The 18,795-nt window shown below is 37.8% G+C and overlaps 1 pseudogene; it reads right to left on the bottom strand.

Annotated features, from left to right (window-relative positions):
* The window catches only part of LOC130851902 (la-related protein 1B-like), a 37,615-nt pseudogene that overhangs the window by 2,321 nt on the left and 16,499 nt on the right, over nucleotides 1-18,795 (bottom strand).

Genomic DNA, 18,795 nt, shown 5'->3' on the forward strand with positions numbered 1-18,795 from the left:
CATATGGTAATTGGGCTACCCAGTCCTGCCAACCAAAAGGGCAGTAACAAAGGACCATAAGAGTGGAGCAAAATGTTGAAAAAGAAAAATGAACATATATCAGGAAAAAAATTGATGACATGCAAAATAAGAAGAATAGTAGAGACAGAGAGAAAAGACGGAGCTTGTTCTAGGGAGTCAGTCAGGATATGGGAATTTACACAAGAGACCACTGATTTAAAATAGAAATGCAGACACAGAACCAGGGAAGAACCCTTGGGGAATGGCTCTAATTTTATTTTTGAGGAAGTGAACAAGGCTTTGAGAAGAAGCAAAAAAGAAGAATTAAGTAGCAAATTTATGGTATTTTTTTAAGAAGAGAAAAGAAACTTTGGAGAAAGAGAAATCGAAAGAGAAGAATAGCATAAAAAGTACACAATGAGAGGCCCAGTCAATTTACGACGTCCTTTTTTTCCAAGTACATGAGGCCAGCCTATCTTCTGTGGAGATTGTACAAAGTTAGGTTTATAACATCAGTTGTGCCTGGCAGGGAGAATAAGAGTGAAACAAGGCAAGCAATTAATTAAGTAGCCTCCAGTGCTCTTATGTAGAATTTTAAGAATCTACTGGGTAAACCACTTTTTAAGGAGACTTTGTTAATATTTCCCAGAGGAAAGTAACAAATCAGGAAAGAAATACAACCAGACCAAAGGCACTGCTGAATTTTTGTGTGTACTTTGTGTACTTTCAATTCAGATAAAAGCATGAGTGCTATGTTTCCAATTTTCTTCTTAGGTACTATTTGCAATATTTTAAATTTTTCTTTTCCAGTTCCACAGATATTCTGTTATGCAATTAGCCAACAAGAAGAGATTTTCATAGCACATTTTGTTTTTTACAACATCATTTCATTTTTTATTGAAGTTTTAGTGAACTTACTCTTCACTGTATTGATTGGTCCACATAGAAACTAGGGAGACTGGTATTGAGGAGCTGGAATAAGACGGTTTCAGGTCCAAACCCTACTCTATCACTTGCTAGATATGTAATTCAGGACAAAGTATCTAATCTCTCTGTTCTAAGGGAATCCCCACCTCAAAGGATTGATATAAAGAGTAAATTAGGCAATTTTTATAGAACATTGGCTACAATGCCTTGTACATAGTAAATGCTCAATAAATAGCCATTATTGTTGTTATTTTTTGGAACAATCCTTTGTCCTAAAAACAAACAAAAAGCCTATATTCAAAAGAAAAGGAAGGAAATATACACAGTAGCATTAGGAAGAAGAAACTAGCTTAGTCTCTTATTTTAAAGTGGGGATAATAAAACCACCAAAGTGGCCGTGAGCATGAAATGGAACAGCACGTGTGAAGTACCCCACACAATGCGTGACACGTGATCAGTCAGTGTACTTCATGACAAGCACCAGGATAGTGCTGGGCGGAAACGGCCCTCGTCACTGCTCTAAGTTGAGAAGGGTGATCGTGCTATATCAACAAGCAGCAGTGGCGTCTGGCCACACCGACACCGGGTCAAAAATGGTGATCTTACGACAGCACCACAACCACACCAAAGTACTACAAGCAAGCCCTATGTACTTAATGCAAAGATTTGTGATTATTAGAATGGAGATCCAGATCAAATATCCATAATTGAAAAAAATTCCTTTTGGGTGAGTGGTTTTGCTTCCATGCGAAAAGACCTTGGAACCTTGAGATGGGAGAAAGGGGCACCAAGGAAGGAGAAAAGAACCCAGAATGGGGAGATTCGAAGTCCATGCTATCTATTTCACAGTTGAATCACAATTCATGTGGGCATTTGGAAGCAGAGTGTAGACAAGCAGTGTGATTGCCTCTGGGCAGCTGAGTGAGGCAGACATGGAAGGACCTTGGCACTGGGCAAGTGAGGGAAAGGAAGCCGAAATGGAAGTGGATCTGAAGGGGGAGGGAGGAGAGGCCGAATCCTTACCACTGAGATGACCTGAACATCAGGAGAGATGTTTTCCTGAAAAACAGAGAATTTAACCATTAGTCAATGAGCTTTATGCCTGGATTTGGGCTTTTGTTGAGATGTGTTGGTATCACATGGAAACATCCGACAAGTCCCTTCTTATGACCCAACTTGGGAAGCCAGACTGATTTGGGAGGTTATGCCGTGGTTCGGAGGCTATTTAAAGTTTAGTATTTTATCAGCCTGTAAAGCTCCAGACTGAGTGGTTTCTCAGTAAGTCCAACAAATCCAGTCTTTCCTCTGGCATACAGATAGGCAGGACCACTGCATATGGGGGTGGCAGCTGTGCCTTGTCCACACAAGGTCTCCAGAGGGGTGAGTGGGGACAGATCTAGCCTGATCTTTTCACAAAGATGCAGGAGAGGAGCTTTTTAGCCACTCGTACAGTCGTTCTAAATGAGTTAATAGTTGCTATGGGAATTGATCTCTGGCCCAAGGTATGTTTGTGTTTCAGAGCCATTTGGACCTAACAAACAAATGAACAATCAATCACTAGAATCATATTTGGTACAAGATGAGCAGAGTATGTGAGAGGCTTATGGACGTGAGATTGAGACTGACAGAAGGGGAGATTAATGTCTCTCATTTCATCTCATACTTACCTCATGGGCCTGTATTCATCCCTGGGTGGAACATACATGGAATTTAAAGCGTTGTCTCACTCTGTTTCTCTTGATGTCAGGGTACTAGCAGATACTCTCAAAACAGGTAATTGAAGAGAATTTAATGAAGAGACCTTTTGACAAAACTGTGAGTAGGGTTAAGGGAAACCAGTAAGGGATGGTGAGTCCCTATGGTTGGCAATCTGTAAGTCAGAAGTGACAAGGAAAGGAGTAGTTACCAGAATTTCCAGGGATGAGCTGCCCTTAAGGAGCAGTGATCTTTTGTAGAGAAGAAGCACAGTCACAACCAAGAGTACCTTTCTTCCTTTACAGTACCATCATCATAACCCCTGTGCCACTCAAAGAACGTTCTGGAGTCAAGGTCAAGTGGATTCTACTTTCTTCTTCCTTTCCACCAACTTTTGAAAAACTTTACACATTTTAAAGTGCATATTTGGACTCTGACTTTCTTGTATAGCTTTTTGTTTTTCTATTATTTCTAATTGCTTTTAATTTTTCTTGCACAGAAGAAATACCTCCCTTCTTCTCTATGTTGTGAATGGATTCTACCTTCTTACTCATGCTATTACATGGAACTCATTCCATTTTTATTCTTCTTCAAGAACACTGACTCTCCCTTTAATTTAGGTTATTGATTTCTAGGCCTGCTGAGGAAATGTTATTCTGAGACTTGTAAAAAATGATTTTAAGTGTAAGTAATTGTATTAGTGGGTTAGCTTATCTTTTCTTTTATCCCACACTTCTTACCTTTCTTTTTCCTAGTTTTCACCCTTGTTTATTTTTTTTCTCTTTTGCTTCTAATATCTGTTTCTCTTTTTTTTAGAACTTTTATTGAGATATAATTGACATACAATAAACTGCATATAATTAAAGTGTACAATTTGATTTTTTTTCTTATTAGTACCGTGTATATGGCAATCCAATCTCCCAATTCATCCCACCCCAACCCCCTGCCCCCCGCCCCAGCCCCACTTTCCCCACTTGGTGTCCATATATTTGTTCTCTACATCTGTGTCTCTATTTCTGCTTTGCAAACTGGTTTATCTGTACCATTTTTCTAGATTCCGCATATATGTGTTAATATATGATATTTGTTTTTCTCTTTCTGATGTACTTCACACTGTATGACAATCTCTAGGTCCATCCATGTCTCTACAAATGTCCCAATTTCATTCCTTTTTATGGCTGAGTAATATTCCATTGTATGTATGTACCACATCTTCTTTATCCATTCATCTGTTGATGGACATTTAGGTTGCTTCCATGACCTGGCTATTGTAAATAGTGCTGCAATGAACATTGGAGTGCATGTATCTTTTTGAATTATGGTGTTCTCTGGGTGTGTGCCCAGTAGTGGGATTGCTGTGTCATATGGTAGTTCTATTTTTAGTTTTTCAAGGAACCTCTATACTGTTCTACATAGTAGCTGTATCAATTTACATTCCCACCAACAGTGTAGGAGGGTTCCCTTTTCTCCACACCCTCTCGAGCATTTACTGTTTGTAGATTTTCTGATGATGCCCATTCTCACTGGTGTGAGGTGATACCTCATTTTAGTTTTGATTTGCATTCCTCTAATAATTAGTGATGTTGAGCAGCTTTTCATGTGCCTCTTGGCCATCTGTATGTCGTCTTTGGAGAAATGCCTATTTAGGTCTTCTGCCCATTTTTTGATTGGGTTGTTTGTTTTTTTGATATTGAGCTGGATAAACTGTTTATATATTTTGGAGATTAATTCTTTGTCGATTCATTTGCAAATATTTTTGTTGTGGAGTTGTATGAGCTGTCTGTATATTTTGGAGATTAAGCTCCTTTCTGTTGCATCATTTACAAATATTTCCTTCCATTCTGTAGGTGGTCTGTTTGTTGTTTTTTTTATGGTTTCCTTTGCTATGCAAAAGCTTGTAAGTTTGATTAGGTCCCATTTGTTTATTTTTGCTTTTATTTCTCTCTACTTATTCTAGAATGGCTTACCTGTTTAATGTGGAATGGGCTTTTATATTCCTTGCTCGCTAATAACTGATGGAATACCAACCTTCAACTATAGTTTAGATCATCTTTAGATGTAATGTAATCTGAAAACCAAGTCTTTAATCACTTTGGGATAGGATAAACTCTTGACTGTCATGTGTATTACTCCAACTGCTCATATGCTGTTGCTTTCACCATTTGAACCTATGCAAAAACCACTGCCTGCAGGATAACAGAGTGACATAAACTATGGGGACTGCCAGGCAAACCAGCACCAATGATGAGAAGTGAGAACTGCCTGTACCTCGTCTTCCGCATTTATCTGCAATTTGAACCAGGCTTTAAGGGAAAACATTAAAGCCCACGAAGAGAGCTAGGGGAGATATAAAACAACCTTGGCAAAGAGTCCTTGATGTGAAGGACTTCATCCCCTAAAAAGCACATTCCACAAATGTATTTTAAAAGGAAAAAGGCTGTGTACATAACGTTAGAGTAATGATGTCAAGAGAAAATAACCTAAATGGTCCTGCTCCCTTTCATTATTATTCACTGAGCCAAAAACAATAAACAAAAAACAAAGACACAACGGTCCTAAGCATTGAGAAGACATAAGACCGAGAGGGCAAAGATGTTTCAAGGCCTCCAAGGTTCATCGTGTTCTGGATCCCACACTCTCCTATCTATTTTAGGGACCTTATGTTTTTTATTATTTCTTTTCTCTCCAGAATCTTTAACTTCTGCATCCTTGTATCCCTTTTAAACGTGCTCTGTTTTCTTGCACTAAAAATAAAAAATAAGAGCAAGAAAAGAAAAAGAAGAGAAGAGAAGAAAGAAAAAATAAACTATTTTAAGTTCACTTCACTTTTTTGGAGATTCCCCTTCACCACCAAACTCATCGAAGAGATCGTTTACATTTGCTGACATCGTTTCCTTACCTCCCACCACTTTCTCAGCCTATCTCCATCTGGATTCTTCTCTTACCAAAATATGAAACTATTTTAATAAAGATCACTAACACTAATAATTTTCTAGTCACCAGACTCAATGTATATTTTTGTCCTCATCCTCATGCCATAGCCACACTGATGACCAACCCCTTCTTTAAACACTCTTACCCTTTGGCTTCCATGATACCATGCTCTTCTGGTTTTCCTCCTTCATTTGTGGCTGCTACTTCTTCTTCCTCTTTTTTGGTTCATCCTCTTTTATGCTGCCTGTAAGTTCCTCGAGGTTCAATTGTAGGCTCTCTAGTCTACCTCCTTAGGCAATCTCAAACATACTCACAGCTTAAATACCATATATCTTAAATGTGCATCTATCCTGGACCTTTCCTTTGAGTTCTGGACCAAGACAGCTACATGAAGTATTTGTTGGCATGTCTCAGAGTCACTTCTAACTCAAACACCCCAAGTCAAACACATGGAAGTCTAGTTCAAGATGGTGACGTCAGAAGATCCTGAACTCACCTCCTCCCTTGGACACACTGAATCTACAGCTATATATGAAACAATTTTTCCTTTGGGGAAAAAGAAACCCTAAAAACTAGCAGAGTAACCCCTTCACATTGGGCAAACAAGAGGGAAATCATGCTGAAGTGGGTAGGAGAGGCCGGGACACAATTTCACCGTAACTCCCTCCCCCTGCCCCTGGCGTGGTGACCCACAATCAGGATAGAACCTGAAACACAGAGATTCTCCCTGAGAAGTGAAGGGCTTAGACCCTACATCAGGCACCCTAACTTTTAAGACCGGCACCTGAGATACGAGGCCCCAAAACATCTGGCTTTGTAGATCAGTGGGGCTTATGCCCACGAGACCCTTGAGACTGTGGCAAAGTGAGAAACAGCTCCAGGTGGGCTCCCACATAGACTCAATCAGCCCAGGGCCCAGCACAGAAGCAGCCCTTTGAAAAGCACCCAGATTTTACCTGAAAGAGACTTACTGCTAATTTTAAAGCGTTGGTCTGAGGAACGGGGCTGCTGGGATACTCTCCAGAGACAGAGGCTGGTAGGTGCCATCTTCCTGCTCCCCCTCTGCCTTGCTAAACCTGGCAAGCACCATCTTTGTTGTCTTTTTATTCCTTTTCGTTTTCTTTTCTTATTTTTTTTTTCTTTGTTTCTTTGTTGTTTTTTTCTCTCTCTGTTTTTTTGGCAGGTGCCATCTTTGCACTCCCCCTGCCTCTCTTCAGCCAGTGGGAGCCATCTTCGTGCTTCCCCTCTCCCATACTCCAGAGCTCTAGTATCTCCCAAAGGGGAGCTTCTACAAGCATCTGGTGCCTTGGTCTTTATATTTGGTGACCCAGTTTCGTGACTGCCACCCAAGGGGCACTCTTTGACAGCCTGGCTATAGAGGCTGGGGGTGTGGTGTTTTCTTTGTTTGTCCTAGAGCTTTGGCCTTAGGGGCAGGCTTCAGGTTCAGCACACATCTAGGGGTTACAGAGTTGCTCTCAGGGAACGTAGGCTGGGGGACACCAAATTTATGCTCTCTCTGTCTAACTGTGGATCACCAGTGTCTTCCAGAAAGGAGCTTATACACTCGTCTGGAGCCCCAATTTTTGTGACTGCTGCTCAGGAGACACCTCAAGATTGCCTGGCTCTCGTGGCCCGTGGGGCTTATGTTGGCAGTCCCACAAAACTGTATATATATGCATTTTTTAAAAGCTGCTGCTTGAGGGTCTGACTTCCAATCAGCCTGAATCTAGGTACTGACTGATCTTGGCACACCCGCAACTACTGGGAGTTATTGAAAATAAAACAGCCTGCTTGAACAATCACAAAAGTTGAAAGACAACCAAGAGCCAGGTCAGGATTGAATGATAAGGTTCATCTCCTACATAAGGCCAGTGCTTATGGAAGAGGTGGTTGCTCCACCTAATACATAGAAACCAACACAGAGAGTCATGCAAAATGAAGAAAGAGGAATATGTTCCAAATGAAAGAACAAGATAAAACCTCAGAAAACAAACAATGAAATGGAGATAAGTAATTGGTCTGATAAAAGAGTTTAAGTAATGATCCTAAAGATACTTGCTAAATTCAGGAGAAAAATGAATGAACACAGTAAGAACTTCAACAAACAGAAAATAAAATGTCAAACAGAGGTCACAGAGCTAAAGAAACACAATAACTGAACTCAGAAATATACTAGAGGCATTCAACAGCAGACCAGATGAAGTGAAGAGAGGATCAGTGAACCTGAAGACAGGGCAGAGGACCTCACCCAATCAGAGCAACAGAAAGAAAAAAGAATGAAATAAAGTGAAAATAGCTTAAGGGACTTATGGGACAACAACAAGTGGACAAAAATTCACATTACAGGAGTCCCAGAAGGAGAAGAGAGAAAGAAGGGGGAGGAAAACATTATGAAGAAATAATAACGGAAAACTTCCCCAGCCTGGGGAAGGAAATAGACACCCAAATCCAGGAAGCCTAGAGAGTTCCAAATTGAACACATGATATATCCCCACAGTTTAGTTCATCTATGGTGGTGTTTTTTATTTTAGTAAATTGCACCAAAATCCATTCAACTGAGCAAGCCAGAAGCTTGGGAATTGTCCTTGCCACCCACCACTTAATATCCTCTATATTCAAATTATCACAAAGAGTTGTTCATGTTACCTTCTGAATATCCTTTTTTTTTTTTTTGACCGTGCTGTTCCCCAACCAAGGATAAAACCCATGCCTCCTGCAATGGAAGCACAGAGTCCTAACCACTGGACTGCCAGGGAAGTCCCCTTAATATCTCTTGAGTCAATTAATTTCCTTTAATCTCTCTTACCACCATAGTCCAATCTACCCCCATAGTCCAATCTACCCCCAGCTCTCACCTGGACTGCTATAACAGCCTCTTAACTGGTCGCTTCATATCCTCCATCCAATTTTCTATTCTGTTGGCAAACTGATTGTTTAATTTAACCTAAATGTGATCATGTCATTTCCCAGCTTAAAAGATTCCAATTGCTGTAAAGATTAAGATATATATATGTGTATATATATATATATATATATATATATATATATATAGTGTGACCCCTGCCCCTCTTCTCCAGTCTCATTTTTCATTACTCTCCCTCATGGGTGTGACTATCAGACCTCTGGTCACTTTGGCCTTCTTCCAGTTCCCAGAATGTACCATCCTCAGTCCTGCCTCAAGGCATTTACATAAAGTGTTTTTTTCTTCCCATGTTGACCTAGTTAACTCCTACTCCTCCTGCAGATTTCAACTCAAACACAACTTTCTCAGGGAAGTATTCCCAGAACTACCAGCCTGGGTTAGGACCACCTTTTAGACATTATTACAGCCTCTTATTTTTTTTCTTTCACACCACTTACCATGGTTTAATATTCAATTCAATATTTGATCAGTCTCTGTCTTCCCAACTAAACTGTAAACTCCATGAGAGCAGAAAGTTTTTTCATTGTAATTCTAAGCACCTAGCACAGCAGTTGACACAAAGTAGAGGCTGAATAAATAAACAAATCAGTAATGGTGTTTTACTGTGCAAGGCAGGCAATAAGAGGTAAAGAAAGATATTAATTCTATGCCTGGTGTAATAAATATAAAAAGACTCAGGAGGAAAAAATCAATATGAATAAAATCTCCAGTGACATATTTATGAACCTTTTAGGAACTAGACCAAAAGGTAGTTGGGAAAGGATATATAACTCTATGCCATGTCCTCTGCAGTGCTGTCAGATTTAACCTGAAAAGATAAACCTCCCAATAATATGTTCTATAAGAAAACTTTAAGAAAAGGACCAAGCGAAGAATAGCAGTTTATATTAAAATGCTGTAGTTTCAACTGAATTGCCATTAGAGTTCTCCGTAAAATAGACCTAGCTCCCCTCCTATACTACCCAAAATACCTAGAAAAAATATATTTAAAAAAATAATGAATCACAAAATAAAAAGTATGTATGATCAGATTGACAGAAAGAGTAGAAAGTAGAGAAGCATGGTCCATATCATGTACAAGAGAAGACTATTCCAGATATACTGTTTCAGAGTTACTCTAACCCAGGGGAATAATTGCAGTTAAGGGCTACATAGTAAATGTCTGAGGCAGGGTGGGGAATTGAATAAGGCTGGAGAAGTGGTGAGTGAGCAAAGTTTAAGACGTTCGTGCTCAGGGTCTTGCAAGTACAAGGTCAGCCTTAAAAAGGAGCACCCAAGGCACCTACCTCTCTTTCCACACCTTAGCGCAGCCCTGATTTTAGGTTTTGTGAGTCATGCAGTCTCTGTAACAATTTTGCAGCTCTGCCATTGCAGGGTGAAAGCAGCCATGGATATGTGAATAAATGAACATGGCTGTGTTCCAATTAAACTTTATTGGCAAGAACAGGAGGCAGGGTGAGTTTGGCCTGAGGCCCACAGTTTGCTGACCACTGCCCCAAGCTCAGGAGCCACAAATACAATTGGGCAAGAATACAAAAGACCACAGTAAATAGAGCTGGACCAGAGGAGACCCTCCCTTTCAGCATGGTTTTCCCTACTCCATACTGAGCAGTGGGCAGCAGTGGCATTTCCCATGTCCTGTAGAATTTGTGACATGTTCCAAAATGTCTTTTTTTTTCTCTCTCTCTTATATTTGAACACAGTCACATTTGGCTCACTATAGAATTCTGGTGTAAAAATAATTTCCCCTCAGAACTAGAGACACTGTTCTGTTGTCTTTCAGTATCTTGTATTGATGATGGAAAATTCATTGATATTCTGCTTCATATTTTTTTGTCAGTAACCTCTCTTTTTTCCTCTGGGAACTTTTAGGACTTTCTCTTGATCTTCAAAGGGAAGAGAAAAATCCACAAGAATAGTGGATGGGAAAAATAAAAGAAAATGTCAGGACAGGATCCAATAATATGAATGAATTAACTTCCTTTATCAATAAACAGAAAAAAACACTGTATTTTTTTAAAAATCCAGTCATATGCTTTTCTTTCTTTTTTTTATTAGCTTTTATTTTCATTTTTTATTTTATTTTTTAGGCTCTTTATTAGAATATAATTGCTTTATACTCTTGTACCAGTTTTTGAGGTACACCAAAGTGAATGGGCTGTATTTATACACATATCCCCATATTCCCTCCCTCCCGCGACTCCCCACCACCATCCCTGTCCCGGCCCTCTAAGGCATCACCCATCATCTAGTTGATCTCCCTTTGTTATACAGCAACTTCCCACTGGCTATCTATTTTACAGTTGGTAGCGTAAATATATATCTATGCTACTCTCTCACTTCGTCCCAGCTTCCCCTTCGCCCCCCCGCCCACCCAACCTCGTGTCCTCCAGTCCATTCTCTGTATCTGCATCCTTATTCTTGTCTTATCACTGGGTTCATCAGTACCATTTTTTTTTTTTTTTAGATTCTGTATATATGAGTTAGCATACAGTATTTGTTTTTCTCTTTCTGGCTTACTTCACTCTGTATGACAAACTCTAGGTCTATCCACCTCATTACATAAACTCCATTTCATTCCTTTTTATAGCTGAGTAATATTCCATTGTGTATATATGCCACATCTTCTTTACCCATTCATCTGTTGATGGGCATTTAGGTTGCTTCCATGTCTCGGCTATTGTACATAGTGCTGCAATAAACATGATGGTACATGTTATTTTTTGGATTATGGTTTTCTCTGGGTATATGCCCAGTAGTGGGATTACTGGATCATATGGTAGTTCTACTTTTAGTTTTTTAAGGAACCTCCAAACTGTTTTCCATAGTGGCTGTACCAATTTACATTCCCACCAACAGTGCAGGAGAGTTCCCTTTTCTCCACACCCTCTCCAACATTTGTTGTTTATAGATGTTTTGATGATGGCCATTCTGAGCAGTGTGACGTGATACCTCATTGTGGCTTTGACTTGCATTTCTCTGATGATTCGTGATGTTGAGCATCATTTCACATATTTGTTGGCCATCTGTATGTCTTCTTTGGAGAAATGTCTTTTTAGGTCTTCTGCCCATTTGTGGATTGGGTTATTTGCTTTTTTGGTGTTAAGCTGCATGAGCTGCTTGTATATTTTGGAGATTAATCCTTTGTCCATTGCTTCGTTGGCAAGTATTTTCTCCCATTCTGAGGGTTGCCTTCCTGTCTTGTTTATGGTTTCTTTCGCTGTGCAAAATCTTTTAAGTTTCATGAGGTCCCATTTGTTTATTCTTGATTTTATTTCCCTGATTCTAGGAGGTGGGTCAAAAAGGACCTTGCTTTGATGGATGTCATAGAGTGTTCTGCCTATGTTTTCCTCTAGGAGTTTTATAGTGTCTGGCCTTACATTTAGGTCTTTAATCCATTTTGAGTTTACTTTTGTGTATGGTGTTAGGAAGTGTTCTAATTTCATTCTTTTACGTGTAGCTGTCCAATTTTCCCAGCACTGCTTATTGAAGAGGCTGTCCTTTTTCCATTGTATATTCGTGCCTCCTTTGTCAAAGATAAGCTGTCCATATGTGCTTGGGTTTACCTCTGAGTTCTCTATTCTGTTCCATTGATCTTCCTTTCTATATTTGTGCCAGTACCATACTGTCTTGATCACTGTAGCCTTGTAGTACAGTTTGAAGTCAGGGAGCCTAATTCCACCCACTCCATCTTTCCTTCTGAAGATTGCTTTGGCTATTCGGGGTCTTTTGCATTTCCATGCAAATCGTAAGATTTCTTACTCTAGTTCTGTGAAAAATGCCATTGATAATTTGATAGGGATTGCATTGAATCTATAAATTGCTTTGGGTAGTACAGTCATTTTCACTCTGTTGGTTCTTCCAATCCAAGAACATGGTATGTTCCTCCATCTGTTTGTGTCGTCTTTGATTTCTTTCATCAGTGTTTTATAGTTTTCTGCATACAGGTCTTTTGCATCCTCAGGCAGGTTTATTCCTAGGTATTTTATTCTTTTTGTTGCCATGGTAAATGGGAGTTTCCTTAATTTCTCTTTCTGCTTTTTCGTTGTTAGTGTATAGGAATGCAAGAGATTTCTGCACATTAATTTGTATCTTGCTACTTTACTAAATTCATTGATTAATGCTAGCAGTTTTCTGGTAGAGTCTTCAGGGTTTTCTGTGTATAATATCATGTAATCTGCAAAGAGTGACAATTTTACTTCTTCTTTTCCAATTTGGATTCCTTTTATTTCTTTTTCTTCTCTGATTGCTGTGGCTAAAACTTCCAAAACTATGTTGAATAATAATGGTGAGAGTGGGCACTCTTGTCTTGTTCCTGTTCTTAGAGGGAACTCTTTCAGTTTTTTACCATTTAGAACGATGCTGTCTTTTGGTTTCTCATATATGGCTTTTATTATATTGAGGTAATTTTCTTCTATGCCCGTTTTCTGGAGAGTTTTTATAAATGGATATTGAATTTTGTCAAAAGCTTTTTCTGCATCTATTGAGATGATCATATGGTATTTATCCTTCAATTTGTTGGTATGATGTATCATGTTGATTGGTTTGTGTATATTGAAGAATCCTTGCATTTCAGGAAGAAACTCCACTTGATTATGGTGTATTATCTCTTTAATGTGCTGTTGGATTCTGTTTGCTAGTATTTTGTTGAGGATTTTTGCATCTATATTCATCAGTGATATTGGCCTGTAATTTTCTTTTTTTGTGACATCTTTGCCTGGTTTTGGTATCAGGGTGATGGTGGCCTCGTAGAATGAGTTTGGGATTATTCCTCCTTCTGCAATATTTTGGAAGAGTTTGAGAAGGATAGGTGTTAGCTCTTCTCTAAATGTTTGATAGAATTCTCCCATGAATCCATCTTGCTCTGGGCTTTTGTTTGTTGGGAGGTTTTTAATCACAGTCTCAATTTCCGTACTTGTGATTGGTCTGTTCATATTTTCTATTTTTTCCTGGTTCCGTCTTGGAAGATTGTATTTTTCTAAGAATTTATGCATTTCCTCAAGGTTATCCAATTTATTGGCATATAGTTGCTTGTAGTAGTCTCTTGTGATGTTTTGTATTTCTGCGGTGTCAGTTGTTACTTCTCTTTTTTCATTTTTAATTCTGTTGATTTGCGTCTTCTCCCTTTTTTTCCTGATGAGTCTGGCTAATGGTTTATCAATTTTGTTTATCTTCTCAAAGAACCAGCTTTTAGTTTCATTAATTTTTGCTATTGTTTCCTTCCATTCTTTTTCATTTATTTCTGCTCTGATCTTTATGATTTCTTTCCTTCTGCTCACTTTGGGGTTTCTTTGTTCTTCTTTCTCTAATTGTTTTAGGTGTAAGGTTAGGTTGTTTATTTGATATTTTTCTTGTTTCTTAAGGTAGGACTGTATTGCTATAAAATTCCCTCTTAGAACTGCTTTTGCTGTGTCCCATGGGTTTTGGGTTGTTGTGTTTTCATTGTCATTTTTTTCTAGATATTTTTTGATTTCCTCTTTGATTTCTTTAATGATTTCTTGGTTGTTTAATAGTGTATTGTTTAGCCTCCATGTGTTTGTACTTTTTGCAGTTTTTTTCCTGTAATTGATATCTAGTCTCATGGCATTGTGGTCTGAGAAGATGCTTGGTATGATTTCAATTTTCTTGAATTTACCCACACTTGATTTGTGACCCAAGATGTGATCTATCCTGGAGAATGTTGCGTGTGCACTTGAGAAGAAAGTGTATTCTGTCATTTTTGAATGGAATGTCCTATAAATATCAATTAAATTGAGATGGCCTAATGTGTCATTTAAAGCTTGTGTGTCCTTATTTATTTTCTGTTTGGATGATCTGTCCATTGATGTAAGTGGGGTGTTCGAGTCTCCTACTATTATTGTGTTACTGTTGATTTCCCCTTTTATGGCTGTTACCATTTGCCTTATGTATTGAGGTGCTCCTATGTTGGGTGCATAGATATTTACAATTGTGATATGTTCTTCTTGGCTGGATCCCTTGATCATTATGTAGTGGCCTTCCTTGTCTCTTGTAGTAGTCTTTACTTTAAAGTCTAATTTGTCTGATATGAGTATTGCTACTCCAGCTTTCTTTCAACTTCCATTTGCATGGAATATCTTTTTCCATCCCTTTACTTTCAGTCTATATGTATCCCTTGGTCTGTAGTGGGTTTCTTGTAGGCAGCATATAGAAGGGTCTTGTTTTTGTATCCATTCAGCCAGTCTGTATCTTTTGGTTGGAGCATTTAATCCATTTACATTTAAGGTGATTATTGACATGTGTGTTTCTATTACCATTTTCTTAATTCGTATTCTTTTCATAAGAGACACATCTAAAACAAAATGACCCTGAACAATTGAAATAAAGTTTTCAAAAAAAGATATCTAGGGTAAATGCTAGTAAGAAGGAAGCAAATATAGTGACATTAATTTCACATGCAATAAATTTTAAGATGAAAAATTTTGAATTTGGAAAAAGAGGAATGTTTCATATTGATGAAAAGAAAAAGCTACAAAAACAGAACAGTCAAAACTTTTACCTAACATAACTTGGAAAGTATAAAATAAAAATGTTAATAAAAAAGAAGTTGACAAATGCCCAAACACAGTGGGAGATTCATATGTATCAGAAATTGATAGATCAAGTAAACAGAACTTAAGAAAGAATGAAAAGAATTTGAATAATATGATTAACAAATTTGATCAAAAATATATTTTACTCCCCTCAAAAAGGAGTATGCACATTGTTTTCAACCACCAATGAAATAGCTACAGAAATTGAACATAAACCCAAAAAGAAATATCTCAAATTCCAAGAAATTCTTGAAAACAGAAATCATAATCTTGATTCTCTGATATCAGTGAAAAAAAATAGAAATTAAAAAGATGACAGAAATGCTTACAATGTTTCTGAAAGACTCTTAAAGAGGAAGTTAAACTAAAATTGCAAATTGCTTTTAAATAAACTAAAAATGAGAAAAAATTATCTAAAACTTGAGTAATATACCCAAAGTAATACTCAGGGGACAATGTATCAATTTAAATAATATATTAAAAATCAAGAATGATTAAAAATAACTCAAGACACTAGAAAAGGAAAAACAAAATAAAGTAAAAGCAAGTAATTAATAAAGAACTAATATAGAACTTATTAAATAGACAATACAACTTGTTTAGTGAAGTTACAAGTTATTTCCTTGAAACAGGAATGAAATAGATCTTTGGCAAGTGTGATGAGGACAGAAGAAAAACATCAAATAAACCATGTGAGAAAGGGAGACAACTGTAGAGAATGGAGGAGATTTGATTTAACTGTTGGAGGTTATTAAAGACCAATATCTCTATGAAGTGAATGATCTTGTTGGAAGATATACATAACAAAACTTTTAAAGGGAGACAGAGAGAGAAACTACATACATGAAAAAACAAGAAAGTTAGAAGGTATCCAAAAATTTATGCAAAAAAAAAAATGCTCTGGGGGAAGATGACAGTAGCAGCATAGTTTTAAATCTTCTCAAATCCCTCCCAAGAAACAGAGCAACTAGGATAGAGTTGAAATCTGCAGGAGGAGTAGGAATTAACGAGGTAAACTCAGGGAGAAGAAAAAGGCATCTGGGGAAAAGGAATAATTTATGCAAATGCCCTGAGACAGAACAGATCATGGCACATACTAGGAACTGAAAGAAAGCCAAAATGCCTTGTGTAATCCCCATCTTTTGAATGTGGGTGGGAACTGGACTTGTTTCCAACTAATAGAATATGGCAAAGGTAACAGCGATGGACCTGATTACATGGGCCTGATGCTGTTCCATTAAATTGCAACCTATCTTGTTAGCAGTCTGTCTCTCCCTGCTGGATTTGGGGAAGCAAGCAGCCATACTGGGAAGCTCCATGTGACAAGGAGTAAGGGTAGCTTGCAGCCAATACCCAGCAAGAAACTGAAATCCTAGAGAACAAACTGGTGGTCACAGAGCAGAGGGATGTGGCAGGGTGAAATAAGGGAAGAGGTACAAACTTCCGGTTTTAAAATAAATGTCATAGGAGTATTATGTACCACATATGGAATATAGTCAATAATATTATAATAACTTTGTATGGTGACTGGTGGTAACTAGGCTTATTGTGGAGATCATCTCATAATGTATAAAAATACTGAATCATATGTTGTACACCTGAAAGTAATATAATACTTTGTCAATAATACTTCAATAGGAAAAAAATCGGCGTTAAAAAACGTGATTCTTTATAGCTTTAATTAATTAAATTCACTGCTTTTGTTTATCAGCTCTTTTCTCTCTGCACAATATAAGGTGAAGAAGGGAATTAAAATTAACACAATAGCTTAAGGAGCTAATCTGATTCTCAAAACAAATTGTTTTCCCCAAAAGAATTGTATGACAAGTATACTCTATAATTGTAAAATAACTTGTTAAATTTCTGTTGTTTGGACCTAATTTCACCAATTGTTTACTTAACAACTGATTTTGCAGAATCTATGTGGGAAAAAAAGGTGCTCACTGAATAACTCACATGCAGAAAAATTTGTGTAAAGAATTTCTCTATGTGAATAAATAATTTTGATTTTAAAAACTGTCCTAACAGAGGGAAAAAAAAAAGTGAAATCCTCAGTTCAACAGCCAGTCCATGAAAATGGACAACTACCAACAACCATATGAGGTTGAAAGTGGATCCTTCCACAGTTGAGCCTCCTGTGAGACTGAAACCCTGACCAGTTCCTTGATTACAGCATCCTGAGACCACGAGGCTGAGCACCTGGCTAAGCCATGTCCAGACTTCTGACCCACAAAAATTGTGAGCATGTTGTTTTCAGCTGCTCACTTGTGGTAATATCATTATGCAATACATAAATAATTCATGAGCAGAAGGCTAATTGTCACTCTTATGAGGGAGAGGACGGTGGAAGTGATGGTGTGTGACTTCCAAGGCTAGGTCTTACAAGGCAACGCAGCTTTTCATCTCACTAAAATACTCACTCTGGAAGCCTTCCGCCATCATGTAGGCAGTCTGGCTGCCTTAAGGTTGACACGCTGAGAGTTGTCCAACATGATGCATTGTAGAGGGACGACACAAAAAGGTCCTGAGATACAGAAAAGTGAGAAATCCTAGCCATCCTCAGTTGCGCCAGCCCTCCACTGATCCAGCTCCTGCCTCCATCTGAGACCCTAAGCCGAGAGCACCCAGCTAAGTCCTTCCTGAATTCCTGACCCACAGAAACTGAGAGAAAGAACAAGAATGATATTTTTAATACAGCAATGGGATAACTAGAAGAGATAATAATAAAACATTGATCTAAGTTGGAGGATACTAGAAAACCAACTCATTACTTTGAAACCTAGTAAATAAAAAAGAATCAAGCATTTATTCTGCTTTCCTTGTATGAACTATGTATCCAGATACCCAGATAGTTTATGATGAGCAGTTTCCCTCTATAGACATATTTCTGCTAAGAGGTGAAAAAGAGTGATCGATTGAATTAATAGAATTAATGAACCCCAAATGAATTAACAGATGTAAACATTAAGCTTCGATGGCCGTCAACACCACACAAGGAGTGACGATGATACGTATGTGCCTCCTGATGGGCAAACATACCACCTATGAGGTAGTCTTGCCAAGAGACTAAATAAAACATCTAAGGATCAAGCCTCTAGATTTAAGGGGACAACCAATTGACAGGAAATACAGAGTCTAGAGGATTATGGGAACCTACATCACAGGGATGCATTCAGCAAAAGCCAGATCTGTGACTGTTGCTACGAGTCACATGCGACACTTGAGCAACTGAGTCCAAATTAAGAAGTAACATAAGTGTAAAATACAACACTAGATTTTTGTCCCGAAAAAGAATGTAAAATATCTCGTGAATGATTTTTATATTGATTACATGTTGAAATGATAATATTTTGGATATATTAGGTTAAATAAAATATGTTATTTAAGTATATTTTACCTCTCTCTTTTTATGTTTCTTACTGTGGCTACTGGAGAATTTAAAGTTATAGAGGTAGCTCTCATTTTATTTCTATTGAATAACACTAATTCAGACCACAGGAAACTATATGACAACCTAATTTCCTCAACAAGTAAGTTGAAAGGAAAAAAAAGATATAAAAGAAAAACAAGATTAAAACAGACTAAAATATATCAGACAATTGCAATATGTGGACCTTATTTGCTTTAAAAAAATTTTTTTTATATTAGAGTACAGTTGAGTAACAATGTTGTGTTAGTTTCAAGTGTACAGCAAAGTGATCCAGTTATACATATACATGTATCTAGTCTTTTTCAAATCCTTTTCCCATTTAGATTATTACACAA

Source organism: Hippopotamus amphibius, chromosome 4 (assembly GCF_030028045.1).
Source record: "Hippopotamus amphibius kiboko isolate mHipAmp2 chromosome 4, mHipAmp2.hap2, whole genome shotgun sequence".
Lineage (NCBI taxonomy): Eukaryota > Metazoa > Chordata > Mammalia > Artiodactyla > Hippopotamidae > Hippopotamus > Hippopotamus amphibius.